General features: G+C 50.2%; 1 protein-coding gene across 11 annotated transcripts in view; it reads right to left on the bottom strand.

The window, feature by feature from the left end:
- The window catches only part of ANKRD11 (ankyrin repeat domain 11), a 112,615-nt gene that overhangs the window by 47,153 nt on the left and 39,564 nt on the right, over positions 1–25,898 (bottom strand). For 2 of the 11 annotated variants that reach the window (XM_034672670.1, XM_034672671.1), the window contains exon 1: positions 2,025–2,184. The exons of the other annotated variants lie outside the window; for them this stretch is intronic. The gene's annotated coding sequence lies outside the window, so the exon portion shown is untranslated. Of the gene's footprint in view, positions 1–2,024; positions 2,185–25,898 lie in introns of those variants that run through there. 11 annotated transcript variants of the gene reach the window in all.

The raw sequence follows: 25,898 nt of genomic DNA on the forward strand, positions 1-25,898 counted from the left end.
GTGCGTGCACAGGCCTCCAAAGCCACAGCACGTCCACACGGACTTGTGCAAACCCTGCCAACAGCCCGGATGTCCCCCAACAGAGAACAGATGGACCATGGTGGCCCCAAGATGTGGATGAGGGCCCTAGGCTGCAAGTCAGCACTGGAATTATGGGTTCGGGGACAACGTCTTCACTTGGGTGGTCACACAGGCGCACATAGCATGGGGCCTGTCCTCGGGGACACAGAAAGTGGGCTCCATTTCCCACACCACTGTTGGCATGTGAGGCCTCTGCCGCCCCTCAGCTTCAGATGAGATTGGCTCACCCCCGAGGCCCTGCGCGCAGCACACAGTGTCCGGGCCCTCCGTTCCCCACCCGCCACGTCACCCCTCTGAGGCAGAACAGCAAGTGATGCCACCATGACCTGCAGCCCCGCCGGAGAGCCCCTGGCACACAGGCTCGGGGCGAGACAGCCCTCCACGTGGGCCTGAGTCCCCACTTCCCACATGCTTGTTTTCTCATTTCAGCAAAGGGTGTTCCTGAGTCTCCCCCAGGCCTACACTCCAGAGGCTGGAGGTGGGACATTGCGTGTGCGATGTACTGTTGTGACAAAGCTGTGGGACAGGCTTCAGTCTGCCCAAGGACACTCTCAGGTGTATCTTCTATTAGAATGCCTCAATTAAGAAGGGATGGCTGACATCACAGGAAACTCAACAACACACATGCCCTTAAAGACTGGATCACCGGGCCCCTGATGGAAAATGCTAACACTGCCCACATTCCCTTGTACTTTCCTACAGGTTCAGGCAACAGCCGCTGTTCTCTCCCAGAATATGCAGGAGACATGTGAGGCACTCAGCCGGCTCTCCGAACTTTCACAGCATGCCCAGGACAATCTGACTACGTGGCCAACAAACCAACAGAGAGAGGACACAGAACTTCACAGAAGTGTAACGTTTTAGATAGAAAGGGACCCTTCCCGATGGCAGTGGGATGAAGACAGCCTGCACTCATGGTAGTGTCCGAAGGAGGGCATGTGACCGCGCACACACCCACACACAGTCCTGCTGCGCTACACGCAGAGCGCATTCCAGCCAATTCCCACAACAGAGAGGATGTGTGTGTCCTCCCTTGTGCGGCCTCAGCTGGGTGTGCATACACAGGCAGCTCTGAGCCAGTGGGCATTCTGGGAACCCCAGGAGTCCAAGCATCCCGTCTCACCGCCCTGCACCTCCCACTGATATTCCCACTGTGCCGTCCCGTCCACGCCACCACCCCTCATTCCTACACCAGCCCTGTGGCAGGGGTGAGCAGGCAGTAGGGGATACACATCCCCGGGGTACTGCCACGTGGTCTGCAGAAAGGGTGCCCCACGCATGGCCTCGCCAAGAGTACATGGGGTGCCGCATCCCAGCCCTTGCCAAAACTACTATGACAACAAAAAGATGGTGAATGCCAGCCTACTGGGCGCACAGCATCTTGCTGGTGCCCACGGCGACTTGTCCGTGTGCGTCTCTCCCCATCTGACCACCGTGCCCCTCGGTGAATCACGGTCTCTGCACGTACTGGCCGCACCACCCCGTGCGCCTTCGTTCTCCAATGTCTCAGGGAACAACGTGATCAGAGCAAGGCTAGCAGGGCGGGTGACGGGGCAGTCCTGCCGTCCCACGCTCACTGTTACACGGAGGATACACTAAATGCAGCCATCAGAGTGACCTCCTGGCACAGCAGTGTCACCCTGCACTCCACCATGTCCGCCACATGACACACCGTGCGGGCCAAACCCCCACGGCACCCCCAAAACGACACACCTTTCCCCTGGAGCCCTTCATGTCCGTCTATCCATGCCAAACACCACAGAAGCTACTCGCCCTGTCCACCTGCTGTGACCCTGCATCAGTGCCACACGGCGATGTTCCCCCTGACAAAACCCGAACCAGGGAAGCCATCTGCTCCGAGCGTCCTGACCAGTGCAGACTTGCTGACACACCAAAGTGTCAGTCTGAAGAGGACCTGTCTGTATCAGAAACACTGTACTCACAATGCACTCTCGTTTCCTAAAACAGAAGACCTTCTGCAGGGGCGCCTGGGTGGCGCAGTCGTTAAGCGTCTGCCTTCAGCTCAGGGCGTGATCCCGTCGTTCTGGGATCGAGCCCCACGTCAGGCTCTTCTGCTAGGAGCCTGCTTCTTCTCTCCCACTCCCCCTGCTTGTGTTCCCTCTCTCGCTGGCTCTGTCAAATAAATAAATAAAAAATCTTTAAAAAAAAAAAAAAAGGCTACCATCCCCTCGAAAGATCATCTTTACTTTCCTACATTAGATAATTGACTGAGTTAAACAATAATTTCCCTCCTTTAACTGCAAGGTTTGCCAAGTGGATGCTTGGAGCAGAACAAGCCTAATTAGTAACAACTACATCTTCCGGAAAGAAACCCATAATGAAGCCACCTCCCTTCCCCTGAAAGTCAACAGGTCTCGTCAGACTCAGGAATGTAACAACCAGGGGGGCCTGCAGCATCCACTGGGTCCAAGGGTTGAACCTCTGTACTCGCCGAAGGACGTGCCAGGGGAGGCCTCCCAACAGCAGAAGTGTACAACTTCAACAAAGTGACTCAGTCTGAAGACCTACCGTCCTTCTGACCACGTCCTCGTGGTTAAAAGCGGATAAAACCCAGTCTGCCTTCGTGGAAACAGGAGGTTGGGCTGCAGACGCTGTGATGCCTCCAGACTTGCCCGGCGCCACCTCACCAGGATGCGGCTGGACATGAACGCAGCTCCGCACTTAGGGCGCACAGAGACTGGCAAGCTGGAGGGCCACGGAAACTGCTGCGGAGAAGTCACATCCCCGCTCCCTCCCGTCTGCCAGCACAGCTGGTGGGGTGGTTGAGGCACCCTTCGTCCCACATTCCCTGGGGAACGCTGCATGGAGACCTCCGGGCTCTCCTGGCCTCTCCTGGAGCTCTGGCACCATCAGCCTGGACGCAGTCAGCGCCCCCACCCCAGCCTGACGGAACAGAAACCCCGCTCACTCCCGGACTGCCTGCCCCGACCAAGCTCCTCCTCCGTCCAGGACTACCCACCTCTGCAAAACCAAATAAAAAGCTTCGGCGGGGTGGGGGTGCTGCCAGGCTGGCTCAGTCACTAGAGCGTCCGACTCTTGATCTCAGGGTCATGAGTTCAAGCCCCACGTTGGGCATAGAGCCTACTTGAAAAATAAATAAAATATTTAAAGAAAAACAATTTATGGGTGAGACAGCAAAGTGCCCCGAGAAATTAAGTTTTTTTCTTTATTAAGATGGCATTAGCTGAGAGAATATGTTTAAAATACATTTACTCAAAAGTCCTACTTTCTGTAGAAGGAAGCAAACCAGCTACATGCACAACAGCCCAACTGCAGACAACACAAACGTGCGTCACCAGGGGAGCGGGAGACAAGCTGACTGTAAGAAGGGTGAGCTGACACACACCCACGCGGATGACCCCCAAAGACCATGTGCCGAGGGAAAGAGCCCAGACAGAGACGAGGGACACACACACGCTCCATACGCATCACTCTGTTCAGACCACGGCCCAGAACAGGCAACACCGGGCCACGCTGAGGGGCATGGCTGCAAAGGGGCTCATGGTGCCCACAGGGTGCTGGACCTGGTCTGACCCTTACCGGGGTGGGGAGACACAGGGGTGCACACTTACACTCAAACTGTACACTTCAAACCTGTGCACTTATTCACGTCCAAATTTACAAGGAGAAAAAAGAAAAATATACATGCACTCAAGAAAGCATCAACAGGGTGTTGAACTGCAGCACCCACCCCAGAAAAACAGAACCTATGAATGTGACCTTATTTGGAAAAAGGGTCTGTGAACGTGTAGCTAAATTAAGGATCTCAAGATGTGACTGTACTGGACTGTATGGACAGACCCTAAATCCAAAGACCAGTGTCCCTACAACAGAAGTGAGAAGGGAATTAGGACCCCGCGGTGCCTCATCCAGACGCTGGGCTCCACAGCTGAAGGAGCGTGTGTCGCTGTCTACGCAGCCCTAGGGAACTAACACAACGTCGACGCAAGACAGAGAAACTCATGGACTGTCCTACGACCAACTGTTTGCTCCCCGAAGCCACGAGAAACGGCCTCTCCCCCGTGTCCCGAGGCCCCGGTGGCACGCCATGGCCGATGAGGCACGCAGCTTACACCACAGGCCGGCAGAGACTGCACCGAGCTTCCTGTCCAGATAAGTGGGACCCCTCGGACCACTGGGGTTATCTCAGGACTGGATCATGGGCTGCTTTTCTTAACCATGTCCACCCACTGTGAACGTGACTACTCCATGCCAGGGAACGTTCACCACGTCAAGCTTATTTATAACAGACTAAACAATGCGTCTGTTGAGCCCAAAGCAAGAGGCCGCCTTGCTGTCCTTCACTGGAGAAGGCAAGCTGGGAGGGGACCCGGTCTAGATCCATGCGGCAGGGCCCCCCGTGATGATGCTCACATCCCTGTTCCAGACTACCCTCCCCGGCAGAGCGGGCCAGCCAAGGAGCTACGGACAGGGACGTCTGGGAGTGGTCGTACAAGCACCTAGAGGACAGCCATGACACTGCCTCTGCGGGTGCAAAACCTGGAAAATTTACAATCTGGCCACGGAAGAAAAAGACCGCCAGCCCCTGGGCTAGGCAAAGGCGCCTCCCAAGACACACTTAATGTGACATTCATTACAACCAAACACCAGTTTCCACAGAACAGCTCTGAGACCTACTTAAATAGAAAGGTTAAGAGGGGGGCGCCTGGGTGGCACAGCGGTTAAGCGTCTGCCTTCGGCTCAGGGCGTGATCCCAGCGTTATGGGATCGAGCCCCACATCAGGCTCCTCTGCTGTGAGCCTGCTTCTTCCTCTCCCACTCCCCCTGCTTGTGTTCCCTCTCTCGCTGGCTGTCTCTATCTCTGTCAAATAAATAAATAAAATCTTTAAAAAAAAAAAAAAAAGAAAGGTAAAGAGGACAGGCTGATGGGGAAAGACAAGTTACAAAATATTATGCTCACAGTTTTGGTAAAAATGTAATATAATATAATATAATATAAAAGATAACTTCTCCATGAGACAAGAACCTAGAAGCTACTAACACTGGCCGTCCGGGTAGTAGGGATGCATTTTCCAGAAAGTGCTCCCTGTTTGTATTTTCTGCTTTTCTATCCTGCACACGTGTTGTTTCTAGAATCTGACTACAGGAAAAGACAGACTGAATTTCAACGTGCATTAACAACACTTCATTCAAGTAACATTTTACATTTTACTCATTTCACGTACGTGATGTGGACAAAGCCCTAGGAGTTCTGTCACTGGGCATCCCTTCCACAGGTGGAAAGCAGAAAAACCCACACAGTGGGAAGGGAGAGGAGGTGAGACCACGGCCACGGAGACACATCCTCCAGGGCCACTGGCCAGAGCCCCTGCAGTCTGCAAGCATAATAAAAGGGCAAGTTTGGCTATTAGGTAAAAACCATGTGATAAAAAAGCCTCAGACGCTGGGAATCCCTTCTGGACACACCAAAGGATGCATGATGTGGCCAAGATGGCTTTAAGGCTTATGCCCACCAATTAAAAGGAAAAAAAATCCACCACGAACCTTCAAAAAACAAAGTTGCACCCTGGGTGTGTTGGTCAACGCAGCACACTCAGGTCAAACCACAGCCCAACCCCACGGCACCTATACTGCACCAAGCATGACTTGCATTTATAGAGCGTAGAAGGTAAAAACGTCCTGTCTCGAATGATCCCAGGAATTTAGAGTATCCCTAAATCTGTTCAAAAGGAGTTGTCATATTTCAGGATTTCCTCATAAGAAATATTTCCAATCCTCATCACTTTACAAGAAAGTAACAAGGGCTGCGATTTTCACTGAAATGTCTCAAGCATACAGAAAAGAATGAGAAATAATGCAACAAACACTCATGTATCCACCATCTGCTCATTTTGCCATGTTTGCTCTGGAATTTTTTTAATACAGAAAATAGTACATACACACTTCAAGCCTCTTATGTAACCCGTCACCCTCATTCCTCTTCCTCCCCACAGATTCTGGATTTTGAGCTGAATCTGATTTGGATGCTCACCATTCCCACACCGTCTTTCCACTTACCTTCCACGTAAACCTCTGAACAGGGTCTGTGGTATGCTTACGGGAACACTGCACGGATCCCCTAGGGTCATGCTGGGGGCATTTATGTGTGCTTTTGCTACATGCGGCGCCGCTCTCATCGCTGTGGCCGTGGTGGGCAGCCTCCTCCCAAGAACACCCTCTCCTGTGCACCAGCACCCGTTCCGAACACCCTGCGACGAACGTCTCTCAGCGTACTTCCTGACATACCTAAGAACTCCCTCGAAAGTTTACAGCCAGACATGAAACTGCAAGAAACTAACTGAAAATGCTTTTAAAAAAATCTGGTGAAACTACAGAGTCATTCAAACACACCCTCTTCTGAGCTGTAAAATTACCAAGAAATTTTGGTTGGGAAAGGGGAAAGACACTTTGCACGTAGGAGACTCCTGAGGGACAAGATCAGGGTCTGTCTGCAAGAGAGTCCACAATCAACTCTCATTTAAAGAGAAACCTGTCGAGCATCACATGAGGCTCTTCCTGGGCGAAGCATCACAGACAAAGCGTAGGGACAGCAGAATCCAGAGAGTTATGAGACCTCAGAAGTCGCATGAGCAAAGTCCGGCACGTGCCTGTTCCTAAGGAAGGATCCAGAGCTTCCGCCCAGCTCTGAGAGTCCACGACCCTAAAAGGTCCTGACAGGTGTTTTTTCTTTCTCACAGCGTACAGCAATGTGCAGGTACTAGCAGCCAAGCGAAGCACTAGAGGAACACTTACTTCCCAGATCCGACTTCCAAATGACTGAAAGCTCACCACCGTACACAGAGGCACATCATTACATTTCGAGTAACTTCAGACTTCTCTAAGCCACAAGAAATTACAAATCATAACCCAAGTCATATGACTAATGCTGTTTATATGCAATATTGTACAATTTTTAAAATTTGTGACTTCCACTGAGAAATGTCTAAAGCCAAGTTCACGGTCCTGTTTCAAGGAGAATCAGAGGGGAGACCAACCACAAACCTGAAGGTCAGCTGCACCGATTAGATCAGAGATTAGTGACAAGACCTGAAAACAAGGTTGTCCTGTTTCTCTCTGTAGTAAATACATCTCAGGTCTTCTCTGTGTAAGTCATTAGGTAATCAATCAGGCAATCAAACTAAAAGGCGGAAGACAACATAAATTGGACAGGGCAGCTTGCAAACTCGCTGAGAACACCAACAATGCCCTTGTGCGCACGGACCCCATCGAGCGTCCCCACCTTCCAGAAAAAATGTGTGGGTGACACTGAGGCTCGCCACCTTAGCAACAGCTCCAAACACATGTGCACTCGACACCAGCTGATTTCTAGAAGCTGTAAATAGAGGACAACCGCATAAAAATTCCAGATTAAGGCAAGGATTAAGGCAAGGACACACACACACACACACACACACACACCCGCCCTCTCTACCCTTCCCCAAGCCTTAAATCCCACTGATAACACTGCATAATTCCACATATGCAAAGGTGCTTTTAATCCCCAAATATGTGGAACACCGAATAATTATGTGCCCATAGAAGGCTGGATTAATGATCTTTGTGCAAACCCATACACAGACATGAAGTGTGGCCCAGGACACGGGGCCCGGAGCAGCTGCAGCTCCGGGAGGGATGTCTGGGCCTGGCTGACCCCAGGTCTCCTCCAGGCCCTCCTCCCCACAGGCACCCCCATACCAAGGTTCTTGTGACAAACCAGGAAGTCACAACAGAACAGGAGAAAGGTGTGGCAGGGCTATAGCCAAGGGAAATCAGCCCAGCAGAGGCTCCTGATAAAGTGCAAGGATGAGCCTCAGAGCCCACTTCCATGTTGGCTGGAAAACACAGTCCTTTTCATCTTGGGGAAAGCAAACACAGAATTTCCTGGAGATTTTAAGACCTTGGAATTAAACCATTCCGTCTAGGATAAACCAGCAGTATAAACAGGTGTGCCCTGGACCAGGCCTGCAGAATGCCCTCCAGGAACGACACACAGAGAGTGAGGCAGGGCTGAAAGGAAAAGAAAATGGCTTAGTTTCGTACCAGCTTCGTTCAGGTCATAAACACCCATCCCACCTCCTTCCATCTTCCTCCAGCTGGTGATGTGGTGAAGAATAATGTGCCTTCTCCTTACTCCCTTTCTACCGTATTTTTAAAGCATTAAACAGAAAACTAGCAAATAAATCCCCACACAAGGACTGACGTTTTTCAGAGAGAAAACAAACTAGGTGTTTCAGGCTGCAAAGACCCCCTGTGAGCTGCTGCATAGAGCACTGCTTGGTACAGCCGTCACCGAAACCACCGAGATCACTGAAACCACCCAAACTGAACACTCAATATTCCAAGGAGACACACAACCGCATGTTGAAACCGAGATGTTAAAATGTTCAGAAGAACTGTTTCTACAGAATAATCCAACGTTTGTTGATTCAGAACTGAAAACAACTGTCTTTCTGCAGAGATTTACCACCAAACAGCAAAGGGGTGAAGGAAAGAGGTGAACGCACAGAAGGCCTCCGTCACACATCCCAAAACGGGTGCCACTCACGTGCTGTAGAACCCTGAGCTCAGGGGGCACAACTAGTGTGAAATCACGTGCTCACATGTGCTGGCAGCTCTAAGAGCGTTTTGCTGAAGCAAAATCTCAGTTCCTTAACAGACAGAACCCAGCACGGATGAGCTCCAACACTGTTTTCGAGGTCCAGCTATTAAGCTGCACCTGTGGCAAATTTCTTCCAAGTAAAAACAACTCAGATTTGTCTCTTTAGGTGACCGTTGCTCTGTGTGTAGGGGGCAATGGGGGAAAGGGGACCCTGACGGCGGAGGGAGGGGTGCACGCCAACCCAGGAGCTCGTCCTGGATGGACGACCGCTGGAGAATGAACCGGGTTCAGAACTTCACTCCGGTGAGCACACAGAGAAGCAAGGAGTCTGAAGGTGGCCCACTGCTGCCTGATGAGAAGCACTTTATAAGGCGTATGTGGTACCTTCAAGGAGAAAACCTAACAGAAAATCTTTATTCCCAAAGATTCACCACCCCTCCCCTTCAAGGAGGTGCCTCAAGCTCTGAGAAAGAACCCGAGTGCTGAGGAAGGCCGCCCCGCTCCTCCTCAGCCTCCTTCCCCACGAGTTCTCTGTGCTTTTGTGGGCGACACAGGACTGTGTTCCATGCTCCAAAGACTGGGGCAGACTGGTGGCACAGAGGGAGTGAAGGGGCCCTGGCAGCCGTGGGCCCGAGTGCAGGCAGCAAACAACCACTGCTCACTGGCCCAGTCAGGAGCAGGCCGCAGACTCCGGGCTGGGAGGAACCACGGTCCTCCGGGCCGGGAGCACAGCACAGTGCTCGGGACACACTGGCAGCTGTCATCAACAACACTGTCCCACCCTCCCGTCAGTGTCTGGGATTTAACGCTCCATTTCAAGTTACATCTGCACGGCAGGCACTTTACTTTCCTCTGTTATTTTCTGTAGAGCCCCTAAGTAGTTTCAGTTGAACAGATGGTATTATTTCCACTTTACAAACAAGGCAGGGCTGAGATAATCCAAGACACACCCTCACCGGGAGTACCCGACAGGCAGGACCTCTGACTGGGGACCATCTCTCCGGGCCATGGCCGGACTGTGGGTCAGCAAGCTCCCAGTGAATCACTGACAGATCTTATCCTCTTGGGGATAAAGAACAATCCCATGTTTCACAATCGCCCATGAAACCAGGAGCCTAGTCTGGGTAAAAGCTGCCTCAGTCTTGAGGAAAACCCCGGGTGTTTCTCAGAGAACAAGCCTAAGGAAGGTCAAAGACACGGAAGAACAAGCAGAGCCAGGAGGGAAAGCTTGCGGGGCCGCCACACGCACAGAGAGAGTTCACAAAGGTCAGGATTAGAAATAAGAACAGGAAAGATGATTTTGGGAGCACCACCCCTCATTAGTAACACATGAAAAGGACAACAAATGAACAGGTGGGAAGTCTGAACAACCTTGAAAATTTCTGTCGTCATCTTCAAATAAACACCAAATTGCATTTTCTGCAGTTTTGCCACAAGGGTTCTCATGGAAAATACCACTAAAAACGACAGTGAGAACAAATGAAAGTCAGAGGCGAAAAAAGAAAACCAAAAACCCACGAGCACACACACCACAACTGAAGCCAGAGTGGATGAGGGGCACGCAGAGGCCGGCCCAGGAGTCCCAGCCGGTGACCCCGCACCTCGAGACTGGCTGGAAGCTTACACAGCTGTCGGCATCTGGGAGCACCCACCAGGGGACAGGGGAGGCTGGTGCCACGTAACACGCTAACTTCCAAAGAGACCACAAAAACAAGGTGTGTAACTGCCAAATTTGCAGAGGAACAGAAATGAACAGAAAGAAAAGGAGAGAAAAAACACCAATGAAAACGAGCAGAAAGCCCAATCCAGTCAATCATTTAGTACAAAGGTAACGGATGCCTGAGGGGCTCAGTCTGTGAAGCCTCTGCCTTCGGCTCAGGTCATGGTCTCAGGGTCCTGGGACCAAGCCCCACATCGGGCTCCCCGCTCAGTGGGGAGCCTGCTTCTCCCTCTCCCTCTGCCCCTCCCCCAACTCATGCTCTCTCTGTCTCTCTCTCTTGAATAAATAAATAAAATCTTTTTTAAAAAATCTGGAAAGATTCCAAGAGGGGAGGAAAGATAACCAGGTAAACACTGAGCAGAAGGGCAGAGGTTGCTGCCTTCATACTGGATACAGGCTTGAGGTCAAAGTACAACTCACGAGCCAAAGTCAGTCACTAAATACATCAAGAAGCTCTCTTCACAGGAGAGGTGGCTCCGAAAACTGACCACACAAACACAGCCTCGCCGTTTGGAATGAACACTCACAACCAGAGAAAACAGACCCACCACTACCAGGGGGGCAGACTTTAAAATAACTCTCAGCATTTTAGGAGACAACTCCTACCCAAAATTAGGAATACAAAAGATTCCAGCACAATCGCAAGCCTGGCCCACTGAGCACGCACAACACATTCCAACCAACAACCACACAACACCGATTCCTTTCAAGGGCACGACAGACAGTCCTGAGCACCGACCACACACAGACCTCCAGAGCAAGTCTACAAAATCCGACAATTAGGAAAAGTGCTTCCAAGTACAAGCGCCAAGGCCAAACTCAGAGTGGCAACTGAAAATCTTCAAATCAGGGAATGACACAACGATATGCAGTAAATTGGGAAATCCAGGTAAAGCAGTTCTTAGAGGGAAATGTACTTATTTCTAGAAGGCATCCCAAAAGAGGTTTTAAAAATGAGACTATACCCAGGATGCCTGGGTGGCTCAGTCGGTGAAGCCTCTGCCTTCGGCTCAGGTCATGATCCCGGGGGTCCTGGGATGGAGTCCTGTGTCAGTCTCCCTGCTCAGTGGGGGGCCTGCTTCTCTCTCTCCCCCCGCCTCTGCCTGCCACTCCTCCTGCTTGTGCGTGCTTGCTCACTCTCTCCCTCTCGCTGTCAAATGAATAAACAAAATCTTAAAGAAAAAAAAAAAATCAGAATATACCCCCCCCAAAAGAAGGAAAATGTGACATGGAACACGAAATAAACAAAAAGCAAATACATAATAGAGGCTGAACAACGTAAAGGTGGATTTTTATTTTAATGACCCATAAAACAAACTAAACTATACAGAACAAGCTAAATGATGCACGAGGACAGCATACAATAAATCAGAAAGGGAGGACTTTCTGATCAGTAGCAGGGAAAGCAGAATGTGCTGATTAAAGCGGCCTATGGGAGGTGACCAGGGGCCACACTTGGGCCAGATCCTGACGTGCGCAAAACACCAGACCACAGTACGCCTCTCTCCATACAGGACCATCAGATGGGAGAGCAACTTACTGAAACAAAAGGGTGACAATCACTGAATAAGAAAAGTGGTAGGATTTCATAAAATTAATAAATATGTATTATACAGTCATATGAATCAGGAATCTGTCAGAGACATACACATAGGAAATAGGCAATATCTATTAAGAACTGGCCCACAGAGCTGTGAGGGCGAGTGGGGCAGGGCTCGCCTCTAGGCCTCTCAGCAGGAGAAGGAACGGAGCTGTCCACATTCCCCAGGCTGATCTGCCTCACTCCAGTCAATGGATGGTGGACCGTGAACACACCGAAAAATACCCCCGAGCAACAGCTCACCTAACGTGTGAATAACCGGGCACCATGGCCTGACCCAGGCAACCTATCAAACTATCTCACACAGATGTGCACATGTGTCAACACACACAGAAAAAGCTTTCTAGGCAGTGAAAACGTGATGCGTTAGGTTTCATCTCTAGCAGTGTTATTCCTAATTTTCCAAAATGTGGAGGACTGCTTCAGCAATAAAGGTTCTTTCAAGGTTATAGCAAGACAGGTGACCATGAGCAGGCCCACCTAGGAAAACAGTCCTCAGTCTTCCGCCTGCGAGGACGATGCCAGTCAGTCACAGCTGTCTCAGCTGCCTCAAGTTCCCTTCTGTTTACGGAGCATTTTTATCATGAATGGGTATCAGATTTTGTCAAGTGCTATTTTGGGGGGGCAACTTTTGAGATGATCTCATGGTTATTCTCTTTTATCATGTCAATATGGTATACTACATTGATTTTTGAATGTTAAACCAAATTTGAATTCTGAGATCAATCCACTAGCTTGTGATGTAGGACTATCCCTTTACCCCAAGTGCAGTCGCCTACAGAGCCAGGATGTTTACAGCTACAGTCCTGTGCACTCGGGACTCTGCAGCCCCACCTCCCCTTGCCTCTGGTTCCGCTGTGAGGTGGGTGTGCCCCTGCGTCTTACTGGCATGACTGATTCTGGAATGGATGGTATAAATCAACAGTGAGTCCATGTGGGACTAAAGGGTTTTTTGTGTCAAGAACTTGTAATTAAATATTCAATTTCTTTAATAGATACAGGGCCATTCAGGTGATCTATTTCTTCTTGAGTAAGCTTAGGCAATTTGTGTCTTTTAAAGAACTCATTTATTTCATTTAATTATCCTATTTATTGACATAAAGTTAATAAAATTCCTTTATCCTTCTAAAGGCTATAGGGTCATAGCGACATTCCCTCTCTCATGCTTGAGAGTGAAAAATGTGCGTCTTTCTTTCCTCATTTGTTTGGCTAAGGGTCTGTCAGTTTTATCTTTTCAAAGAACCAACTTTGGAGTTAATTTTTCTCTATTGCTTCTTTAAAAACTATCATTCTGATAGATGAATAAAGTATAAGACATTCTACTCCCATTCGCATAAAAAACAGAGCAAACTAAGACAAGAAGACTTTGCCACTGAATAAAGGGAATGTACTGGAACTGAGGAGGTGAGAACCCTTCCCTCTCAGACTCAATGAGGCCGGAACAACGACTCTCAATACTTGTGCTCAGCACTGCAGGGCCTGGATGGCGCGAGACCAGGAAAAGAAACGCAGGGTATACAGAGTGGAAAACGGTAAAGTGTCTTTAAGCACATTTGGCATAAACACCCATGTAGAACGTTCTATGAAATCTGGTTTTTTTAGAAACTACAGTGAGTTTAGCAAAGTTGCAAGATACATCCCTATTTTAAAACACCAGTTCTATTTCTATGCATTACACCAAGAAACAAGAGGACACTGAAATTTAAAAAACAATATACTGAGTAACGTGTAGAATTGTTTTATCAGTACATCGTACACCTGAAAGTAATGTAACACCGTAATTTAAAAAATAAATAACAGGGGCGCCTGGGTGGCACAGCGGTTAAGCGTCTGCCTTCGGCTCAGGGCACGATCCCGGCGTTATGGGATCGAGCCCCACGTCAGGCTCCTCCGCTATGAGCCTGCTTCTTCCTCTCCCACTCCCCCTGCTTGTGTTCCCTCTCTCGCTGGCTGTCTCTATCTCTGTCAAATAAATAAATAAAATCTTTAAAAAAAAAAATAAATAAATAAAAATAAAAATAAAAAATAAATAACAATAAAGTTACAATAGCATCCCCAAAATGAATTACTTAGGGCTAAAACATGTGCAAGACCTCTCTGAATAAACATTAAGATTTTAGCTGTATTAAGATGTCAGTTCTTGGCGGGGGGAGGGGGGGCTGGGTGGCTCCGTCGGTGAAGCTTCTGCCTTCGGCTCAGGTCATGATCCCAGGGTCCTGGGATGGAGCCCCATGTCGGGCTCCCTGCTCTGTGGGAAGCCTGCTTCTCCCTCTGCCTCTCCCTCTCCCCCGGGCTTGTGCTCTCTGGCTCTATCTCTCTGTCAAATAAATCAATTAATATATATATATAAAAAAAAAAGACGTCAGTTCTCTCAAAACTGATCTATAGATCCAACACAATCCCAGTCAAAATCCCAGCGGACTCTTTTTTTTGTCCCAAGGACGAGCTGATTCTGAAATACATACAAGGAAATGAAGAAGATCAGCGTGGAAAGGTGTACACTGTTTCAAGACTGACTGTAAAGGTACAGTAATCAAGACAGTGTGACAATGACATGTAGACCAATGGAACAGAATAGAGTCCAGAAACAGACCCGCATATATACACTCAACTAATTTTCAATAGAAGTAAAACAATGGAATTGGAAACATTCTGGCAGCAGGTGGTGCTGGAATACCTGAATATCCTTACGCAGAAAAGGGGGTGGGGGACTGTAACCTAACCTTACACAAAAATGATCTCAAAATGATTACAGAACTGAATGCAAAAGCCAGAACTACATAACTTCTGGAAGAAAACATAAGACAAAATTGTTGTGACACTAAGTTAGACAAAGATTTCTTACGACACAGAAAGCATGAAGTATCAAAAAAAAAAAAATGTTAGGCTGGACTTCAAGAACTTTTGCTCTTCAAAAGACAATGTTAAGAAAATGAAAAGCCAAGCCACAGACCGTGAGAAAATATTTGCACAAGAGAGACCTGGCAATGGACTTGCGTCTAAAATACGTAAGAACTCTCAGTAACAATTTTTTAAGTAGACAAAAATAAATATGCAGAAATAGATTATTTCACCAAACAAGATATATGGATGACCCACCCCCCCCCAAAAAAAAAAAACATGAAGGAATTATCTACAGCATTCGTCATTAGGGAAATGGAAATGAAGTCCACAATGGGATGCCACAAGAGACCCTAGAATGGGAAAGTTAAAAAGACTAACCACACCAAGTGACGGTGAGTAAAGAGAGCAGCTGCACTCTCATTCACTCTTGGTTGGGAACATGAAATTGCACACTCACTCTGAAAGTTTGGCAGATTCCTAAAAAATTAAACTTTACCCTGTCATAGGATCCAGAAATCCCAGTCCTGAATATTTACCAAAGAGAAAGTAAAACACACAGCCACACAGCATCTTGTATGTAACTATTCATAGCAGCGTTTTTTCATAATAGCTAAAACTTGGAAAACCATGCAGCTGTCAACTGTTAATCAGATAAACGTATGACGTACGCATGCAATGGAAGAGCATGCTAAGTGAGAGAAACTGTTCATATTAGATACTAGAAAAAGAAAACACAGTGATCAAAATCTATCAGTGGTGTCCTGGGTCCAGGGATAGAGGAGGAAACGGGCACTTTCCAGGACAATGACATGTCCTATGTCACACCTGTGGCGATGGGAATGTGACTCACCAGTGCTAAAACTTATCACACTGTACACTTACAACTGCTGATTTTCACTGTATTTCAATTATGTCTCAACAAAGCTCTCAGAAAGAGAGGGTGGGAAGGCTAGAGAGACAACAAGTATGACCGTCTCTTTAAGAGGACTTCTGCTGTGAAGGGGAGCAAAGAAGTGGGGTGGCAGCTGACGGTAAAGGTGGGATTCGTTTTTTGTGTAAAGAGCGGGGAAGGACATCAAGTTTGCATGCTGATGAGGGCACCTCACCCTCACCCCTCCCAAAGCAAGTCTGGGGGACATGAGGACAACTCCTGGAAGCAAGGGCTCAAGGGAGCTGGGAAGAGAGGTGCCCAATGCCCTGTATGGGGCAGCAGCTGTGCCAGGTGCGGGCAAAGGGCAGCTCCAGCGCTGGGCACACTGGACGGCGGCTCAGAAGTGCACACAGCTCCTCCAGATGTTTCGCCAGAGCGGTTCCCATGGCTGCTTCGGCTGGGCTGAAGGCTGACCACTGAAGAGCTGGGAAGAGGCCGTCTGCACTGCACAGCCCTCACCACGGACCAAGCGAAACAGCCGGTCCTCATTCCGTACACACGCAGTCTCACTTACACAGGATCATACCCTACTTTCAAATGAAGTGTTTGGTATCATGTCTTTAATGTGTTTCTACGTTAAATCGCAGACATGTGGGTTCTGTGTTTTTGCCATTAAAAACAAATGCCACAGGCACACGCACACAAATTTCCCTGGGTACCACACGGCCCAGGATTCCATGATACGAAATGTCCAGAACAGGCAAACGCACAGGGACAGGAAGGAGATCAGCGGTCTGCTCCAGGGTGGGGAGGGGATGAGCCGTAACGACCACGGGTCATGGGTTTCTTTCCGAGGTGATGAAAGCCTCCTAAAACGGAGTGTGGTGTTAGCTGCACATTTCTGTGAACACAACGAAGACCACTGTGACGGGATGAACTGCACGGTATGCACAGCATATCTCAATACAGCTGCTGTCTTGTGGAAAGAGCTTGGAAAAAAGGTACCTAGGGACGCACTGTGCCTAATGGTGGAGTATGCACCACACCCAAAGCCAGGGTCAAAGCCAGGTGCCCCAGGCCCAGCGATGGCCTTTCCCACTGCTTGTGGTAGAGAGGACCCTCGGTGTGGCCCTGGACAAACGTGCTGCTTCTGTGCTGGTCAGTGGACAGGACAGCGCCTCCTGGGCACAAAGGGGCACATCCAGGAAGGTGCTGCACGGCTGTCAGGACCACCCGGGAAAGACCAAGCCAGGGGCAGCCTCTCCATCAGTCACTCCCAGCCCTCAGCACGAAGCATCCCGTGCCGGCCCTTGTCCACAACTGACCCAGTCTGACAGAGCCCTATCAACGTGGCTTCCACCTGCTTCTGGGAATGTCTGCAGCCCAGCCTTGCACGTGCCACTGTTCCAATGAGCACGGGGGCCTCCAGCACGGCCTCCTGCACTCACCATTTCTTCCGCTCAGCGGCACGTTTGAGCCAAGGGGACTGGTACGCCAACATTATTTTTAAAGTCACATATTTGAGGGAAAGGGTATGAAATAAATTTTAAATATGTGAATCTAAACAGTACAGTGTCTCTTTAATTCATCCTAACACTGATGTAAAATTGTTAACAGCAGAGAAAGTGAACAGGGAGCTTCTACCTATCTCTAAAGAGCATCTCAAGACAGGCTGTCAGGAAGAGTCGTCACAAGTCAACACTGTCCCAGGCAAGTGGAATACGGTCACGTATTTCTGTAATGTAACGTTTCTAATAACCAGACATGCAGACACAACATTCCACCCACCAGCACTGAAACACCAAACACAAAACCCAGCCTCTGAGGCGGAGCACCAACTACCCAGGCCAGCAGGGCCGCAGGCCGTGGGGCAGGGCTGGGGCAATAAAGCCCCTCTGCGGGCAGAGTGCCCTGGGTCTGTAAGGATGGACAGGAGCTCCGGGTCAGCGAGCACACTACCCCACAGCACCACCCCCCAGAGAGCCACGAGTCCACACAGCTCTGCCCCGCCCCACCCTGCCATCCGTATTGGCCAGTGATGTCACACCTTCGCTCATTCACGTCTTCCGAGGCACGCATCGTCACCAAGTAATTTTACACATGACAAATGCTCCATCAAGAAAAAAACTCTCCTTGTTGAAGCACAATACCTCACCCTAGAATCTGAAAAGCTCCTTTTCCTCCTCTTTCTCAATTTTAAAAAGGAAGCTCTAAGACAATATTCTGCAAGTGGCATCTGGCTGGGCAGCATGATGGCACGCCGGCGAGTCACCTGCACCACTAACCCGACACCAGGCCAGTGGAGCGCGAGCTGCGCCAGGCAGCCCTCTGTTCCTTCCAGATACGGTTCATCTGTGGACATGCTATCGTCAGAACGTGCTGCTGAGGGTGACATGGTGAGCGCCACTCTGCTGTTTCCTTCAGTGAAGAAAAGCCCCAGAGGCAGAGGGGGACACGAGACAGACCCTCAAAGCCCAAGGAGGGGTTCAGAGTGACGTGCTGTATGCTCATGAGAATCTGGAGAAACTACTGGAACACGAGGTATGTTTTTACCTGAAAGGAGCAAAGCACAATCTCGATGCTGCCAACCCTTCCCACACAGACAGACAGACGCTGGCTGCAGGCCAGCCCCAGGTCTGAGGAGGGGAAGGGGCGGTGGACCCTCCCCAGCACTCCCTCCCCACATACCAACCACCCAGGCAGGCCTTGCTGCTAGCCCTCGAAAGCAGGCAGGAGCTCCTGGGAGGACCGAAGACAGGGGGAGCTGCCACTTCTGGGATCAACTTCTCACCAGCCAGACTGGCCTCAAAGACTGAATCAAGGTTGACAAGAATTCTGTAAAAAAATTTCAAATCATCACCTGTGGCAAGCTTCAGTACAAAATCCATGTGCCACTTTCTGAAAATTATCTTTTCCAGCTATGACAATGAGCACCAAAACCACCTCAGAACCAGACCTGCAAATAGCAGGTGTTATAACAAGGTGTTTTTAAAAACAAAGGTTTTGTTCCATTAGCAAACAAAACAGAAAGCAAAGCTACTTCGTATTTTTAAAAAATATTTCATTTTTTTATTTGAGAGACAGACAAACAGTGAGCACTCAAGGGCAGAAGAGCAGGGACAAGCAGAGTCCATGCTGAGTATGGAGGCAGACGTGGGGCTCAATCTCACGACCCCGAGATCATGACCTGAGCCGAAGTCAAGAGTCAGAAGCTTAACCGACTGAGCCCCCCCCGGCCCGGTGTCCCAAAGATGCTTCATTTTCACTTAATCCTGGATACGCAGACATACAGCGCAGGTGGGGACGTATTCACAGGGAGCACTTGCGCTCCACTCAGTAGGACACGCCCTCCTGCGGAACTCCTCGTGGAATCATTAAGTAACCCCATGAAACAGTAAATGGAAAACATCCCCTAGCTAGGGATACCGGGGCTCAGGATTGTACGTGACTTTTTCCCAAGAGCATAAAAAATGAAACCTAGAGAAACACCAAGGGCCTTGGCACAGATGAGCTGGGGTTACTGGCGAGCGCCGGCCCGGAGCAGGGAGAGGCAGCACACAGGAGGAGGACGAGCCATGTGTCTGACGGTCCTGGCCAGAAGCCACACACTGGAGCGGGGATGCAAGTGTGAGCGCATGTGCTGGGCCACCTCCCATCACTCCTGCGGGAAGCTAGGGGACAACAGGGACAACGTCCTGAAAACCTCACCACGAACCACTGCTTTCTACCAACAAAGCACAGGGTTTCTATTCTCAAACTTATGATCCTTATCTTTTTACAAATACAACATTTACAGACTGCGAACAATGAACAGTCTGTTCTGGGTTTTAAAAAATTATTTATTACTGATTCTCAACCGTCCAAATGAGACATGTTCTGTCAAGGGAGTAAAGGGGAAAGTTCCCTCCGTGACAGGCCTGTCATCACTGAACGAGAGACGGTGGACGACAGCCGGCCTTGCTCAGAAGAGGAAAGACGCCTCAGGAGCTGGAGGGTGCAGCCGGACGCACACACTGCTGACTCCAACGCAGGCTCTGTCAAGACGGCACTAGCACAATTCTGCAGCGCCCCCCCCCCAGAAGGACAGAGCACATCCTAACAGCAGGGGAGGAGGGGGCCTGCTGCTGCTGGGGGTCAGCTCCTGGCCAACTCCCGCTGTCCTGGGGGGTTGGCGGGATGCTCCCTCAGGACGACAGATCCCAGAGCCAAGAGTTCAACAGGCAGGTGCGGCATCTTTTACTGTAGAAGTTCATCACAAAATAACCGAAGGGCAGTGATGGGAGTGAGGAGGAGTGTGCTGGAGGGATGACGGGGGACAGGCACGGGCAGGGAGGCACTGGGAGGGGTGGCCCCGACGAACCTCCAAAGGGCAGGAGTGGGTAACTGGGGGGATGGTCTTTCAATACACCTAGGACTGCTCCCAATTGAGAGACCGGCTGGTGAAGGCAGCACCATGCTACGAAGGAGGACAGAAACCACTGACCAAGTGTCCTGACTGGCTGGCACCTAGGGGACCGAGCCACCGGGGAGGGTGTGGAGAAATGGAGCCCCTGTGCGGCGCTGGCGGGACTGTAGAACAGAGCAGCTGCCACGGCAAGCACGCGGAGGCTCTCACAAACTGACGTGGAGCTACAGCAGGGGGTCCAGCAACCCCAATTCTGGGGACACGCCCACAAGGAATGCACCCCCACACTCACACTGGCATCACTCACAACAGCCAACACAGGGGCGCCTGGGTGGCACAGCGGTTAAGCGTCTGCCTTCGGCTCAGGGCGTGATCCCGGCGTTATGGGATCAAGCCCCACGTCGGGCTCTTCCGCTATGAGCCTGCTTCTTCCTCTCCCACTCCCCCTGCTTGTGTTCCCTCTCTCGCTGGCTGTCTCTATCTCTGTCAAATAAATAAATAAAATCTTTAAAAAACACACACACACAACAGCCAACACAGGAAGGAACCCAACTGTGCACCGACAGATGAATGCACAAAGAAAACATGCTGTTGTCACACCATCGAGCACTAGCCAGTCTTCCAAAGAAAGGGAATCCCCACACCTGACATGGATAACCCTTAAGGACGTCATGCTCAGTGTGTGATCCCACTTCTGTGAGACCCCTAGGAGTCAGGCTCAGAAAGACACGACAGAGATGGAGGGACAACAAGCCATCTGTGACCGACACACAGTCCCCACCCCCCGGAATGGCCTCCTCTCAGCCTGATCCAAGCAGCAGCAGGAGCGCACGACGGCCTTGTGTACCCACGCCAGGGCACTCTGGCCCCAGGCTCTCACTAAGGTGACCCTTGCAGGAAGCCAGGAAGGGGCTGTACCCATCACAGAGCAAACCAGGGGAGCAACGTCGGCCCCTGAAGTCAGCCCCTTCTGAACTCGTCTCTGGAGGGCCCCAGGCAACTCTAAGGGGCAGAGCTGTTTCTGCCTGTGATGGTCCTGTGGGGGGCGGTCGCGGGGGCACCTCTGTTGGTATGGGGATCTGGGAGGGTCCCAGCTTCCGGACTGGGGGGTAGCAAGCAAGCAGGTCAGAGGACAGAGATCGAGGCTGGGGTGGGGCACGCTGGCTGGGAGAGGCTCTGCCACCTTCCACTCCACAACAGGGGCCGCAGAGCAAGCTGCCCCATGCAGACGCACCTTTCCTTTCTTCTTCTCTTCTCTTTTTGTAAACAACACTGGGGTCAAAGGAATGACACGTACTAACTCCTTCAAAACACAAAGCAGGTGCAACTACTGCACTCACTTTCTTGAAACCCATCTTTAAAAAAACGTCCTGTGAGCACGTCCTTCCCCTTCCATGAAATCACTTATCATCACAGGGCCTCTGGGGACTCCTCCAGGCCACACCCCACCAGGCTCTACGTGCCCTCCCCAAGCACCACCAGAAACATCCACATGCACAGAGGTCCCAGGAAGACCGACTCCCTCACTGGTTCTAACAATGGAGAAACACAGGCCCCAGATGTTATGGGTCAAAGGCGTGACCATTCTGAAGACCAGGGTTGCAGCGTGGGCCCCTCCCGCAGCACAGACGCAAAGCGTCTGAGCAGGCCCTGCCCTGTGTGGCCCGTCACCAAGTGCACAGCCCCGGCAAGATCTTCACGTCACATACACAAGAGTTTCTACGTTTACAAATGTGTGCAGCTTAGCAACAGTGCAAAGAGCAAGGCAGACAAGTGCCTTTGTTACTGGAACCCGCTGTGCACAATGGGTTAGTCATCCCGTATATGGGAACGACCTCCGTAGGACCATCCCCTCCATGGTCACATGGGCCTCACTCAGAGGTTCTGTTTAAAATGGGCTCAGAAAAATAAAGAACATACATAAAACCAAAACTTGTGAGCTTTCTAAGACTACCATCTGACCAACAGGAAATCGACACGTATATTCTCCAAAGCAAAGAGCCAGCAGATTCCAGAGGCTTCTGTGCTGGGAGGTCTGAGGCTGGGAGGCCAGCCCTAGGGACTCAGGACGTGGCTCTGGGAACACTGCACACTCGTCCCGCATGTACCCTGAAAAACGTGTCCTGGAGGTTAGGTTCCCAAGCCAGAGAAGGTGGAAAAGCAAGGAGCCCTTAGGCAATGAACCAAACTGTCCTCCTTCACACCTCAGCACAGCTTCGAGGGCTCTGACCTGGGCTGCCTCCTGCAGCTCACCACAAAGGGGGTTCACACGCGCCAGCGTATATACTGGCCTGTGCCAAAACGGCACTTGTGGCCGATACAAGAAGGGCATGAGCCAGCTGTGGGACATCATTCTTCTCACGCCAGTAAACTCCTCACATCTCACTTACAGATTCAATTTCAGCTTCAGTGTTTTGGTTTCTGGCTGAAGATTCTGGAACACTATTCACAGCCATTTTAATGTCTGTTAGTAAAGAAGAGGACGCCTAGTTTGGTAAAGATCCAGACATCATCCACTGTGTCTTGTGACAGAGGGCTCAAATATGCCATAGGAGACTGGTGGCTTCAGCCCTGCCGACTGGCATGTGGGAATTCCACGGATGGAAGTGACATCACTCTTCTGTATGTAAAGCACCATCGGGACCATCACCAATCGGCCCACGAAGGAGGAGGGGCATCGACAACCACATGACCCAAGTCCTCCACATGGAGACCACATTACCAGCTACTGCAAAACAGCATTCCAGACACTTTAACACATCACTGCCCACGTCCTCATCTAAATTACGGCTCCAGAAAACACCACCTCAAAAACGAAACCACAGAAGTGCCCCCTGCCCTCCACACTCCATCGGTGCCTCCACAAAACAAGTGCTAGATGCAGAGGCTCGAGAACCCTTCTTTTTTTTTTTTTCCACAAACTGAGAGGATGACCCTCTGGGCCTCAGCAAAGACCCCTGAGCTTCTCATTCGGCTCCTGACTCTTCTCTGTGCTTCAGCCGTCCCGGCTGTTTGGCTAAGCCCTATGCTCTGAGCCTTGGCTGCCAGCCACGGCTGTTCCTACGGGCACTGGGGCTTCGTCCTCACCCGCCTCTCTGACTCTCCACGCTGAACCGGCAGCCGGAATCTGAGCTCCTAAGAGGCACCTTCACCCTCTTCCTAGAAGCAGCGTCAGATGTCCAAGCCACTCTCCAAGTGATACAGAAAGGAAGAGAGGACAGCACTCACCAGACTCCTGTGTAAAAGCCACAAAACCTAAAAACGACAAATGTCACAGATACCAAAATTAGCATCACATATTTTAATCAGGTGATAACACATTTGTGAAGAAAGGTATTTAAGTTACATCTGATGTAATTGTGAAGGACCTTGTACCTTACATTTTAAAATATTTAAAAGATTAAAGGCCCACAGATCTATTTTTGCTGCCTGCATTAGCCAGTGATGGTGTTTTCAGGAGCCACCATCTCCACCGAATACGCTGGCAACACGGGACGAATGTTAGGAATAGTTCCACTCAAGAGGACATCGACGGCACAGCATCTAGAATCCTGCCATCCACACTCTGTGGCCTCATCCGTACACGGGGGCAGGAGTGGGGCTGGTGCAGAGAAGAGGTAAAGACTGGCATCCACCAGAACGTCCTACCACTGCCCACGAGAAGGACCTAAATAGTACAGGACCTGGTCAGTCCGGACCTGAAGCCTCTCAGCTGTAAAGGGAAGCACAATCAAGGTGCCTCCCTGCAAAGCCGCAGTTTCACGTGGTGGCAGACCACCCCTCGCCCCATGCAGGGGCACCTCCAGGTCTTGTCCCTGTCTGTCCTGCTTCAGCCTCCAGTATCCCTGGGAAGACCCCTCTGTCCCAATCCTCAGCTGCCCCCTCGAGCCTCATGTTTCTCCCACAAAGTCTGAAAGCCTACTCCTGACACAGGAGGGAATCCTCTCAGCCATCCGAAAATCACCACCTCAGCCCTCTCTACAGGACCCCACAAAAAATCTGTTCCTCCCCTTCCAGGAAGCCCACCCAGACAGCAGGGAACAGGGTGACTCAGGGACACAGGCCCCAGCACAGCGGCCACAGGGAGGGGTCGGGACACGCGCTGTCTTCCTTGGTTAGAGTAAAATGTGAAATGGTCCATACAGTGTCAGCCAGGAAACACCCACAAGAAGGTCAGGCCAACAGCACCAAGGGCAACGTCTTCAGAATTCATCCTGAAACGAGCCGTTAGAAAATCAAGTGCGGCAACACAGAAGTGTGGATGAGACATGATAAATGCCCCATAATGTAACTCAAATTGATGTGCGAAGAACCACCAACTGATGTTTGTTAAAAACATAACAATACTTCCGGGCTAAAAAATTCTGTCCGAAATACGCAGATTTTCGTGCCAGTTTTTTTTGTTCATTCTATAATCCAAAGCATTCTCTAAATTCACCCTATGACTGAACGACACATACAAATTTGCTATTTATGCTTAAATGCCAGGCAAGGATTAAGATTTGGTCTCACAAAGTTTTAAAATCTCTAAAGTTAACTTAGGTAGTTCACAATTCTCTATCTAGAATTCAGGAAAATCAACCCAATTTTCTTCTCATTCTATTAAATTCAGAGGCAACCTCTGTACCAAAACCAGCTCACTGCTTAACACAGCACACACACTGGACACACGCATCTCACACACACTGTGTGGACTGGATACCGAGCCACAAGATCCCCAGCTCACCCCATTGTGGAGGGAGCCCCTTTCCTGGCACTTCATGGGCACTCCTGCGTCCGCAGGGGATCCTGGGCCAGGCCACCAGCTGACTGACATCTCATGAATGGCCCCCACATGACCAGAGGAAGACACCCAGGGAACATAAGAACTATGAAAAATATAAAATCACTGTTGTTTTAAGACATAAGGTTTTGTGTGGTTTTGTTATGCAGCAATGAACAACTGATACACATCTCATTCAGGACCCGGTCTATTTTCAAGTGGGGGATGCTACGGAAACACACATTCAGTCCTGAGCACGGCACTGCCTTACGTCTGTGTTTCTTGCAAACATCCCCCTCCTCCATTCTGCCCCTGAAACAGCCATGAGAGTACAGTCAGACCCTAAAGCACCTCGTGTTCCCCGTGAGGCTGCAAAGTCCCCCACACAGGCCTGTCTCGGCTCCTCGAAGTGAAGCACCACCCACCACCTCATCACATCGCCTCCTTGTTACACTCAAAATGCTAGGCGTGTGCACGGCCCCCAGGAAGTAAAACCAAATGCTGAATACTCGTGAAATCCTTAGCGTGAACCAAAGGGAAAAAATACCATGTTAATTTTCAAATTTCAGCAGAGAAATGACATTCCAAGATTTATTCCCAAACTGTTTGGAGGATGCTGGGAAACCTCTTTCAATAAGTAACAAATCTGGAAGTCAAAATATTCAAGATTTAATAAAAGTGACACGAATCTCCTTTCCACTATCCACTCTTCCTGATTATGGACACTGCAGTCCTTTCTAAGAGATTATTAATTCTTTTTTAATAGCCCCACCAGGATTGACAATTTTGTAGGCCGACTGAAGAGGTGAATCCTTGAAGTAGCTGGAAGATCGGCTGGGAGGGACTTCCAGAGTAGACAACTGACTTTTGGAGAAAAGATCTGTAAAGGGAACTTCAGGGGCTCCTGGGTGGCACAGTCGGTTGAGCGCCTGACTCTCGGTTTCGGCTCAGGTCATGATCTCAGGGTCATGTGATGGAGCGCCACATCGGGCTCT

This window comes from Ailuropoda melanoleuca, chromosome 12 (genome assembly GCF_002007445.2).
Source record: "Ailuropoda melanoleuca isolate Jingjing chromosome 12, ASM200744v2, whole genome shotgun sequence".
In the NCBI taxonomy this organism is placed as follows: Eukaryota; Metazoa; Chordata; class Mammalia; order Carnivora; family Ursidae; genus Ailuropoda; species Ailuropoda melanoleuca.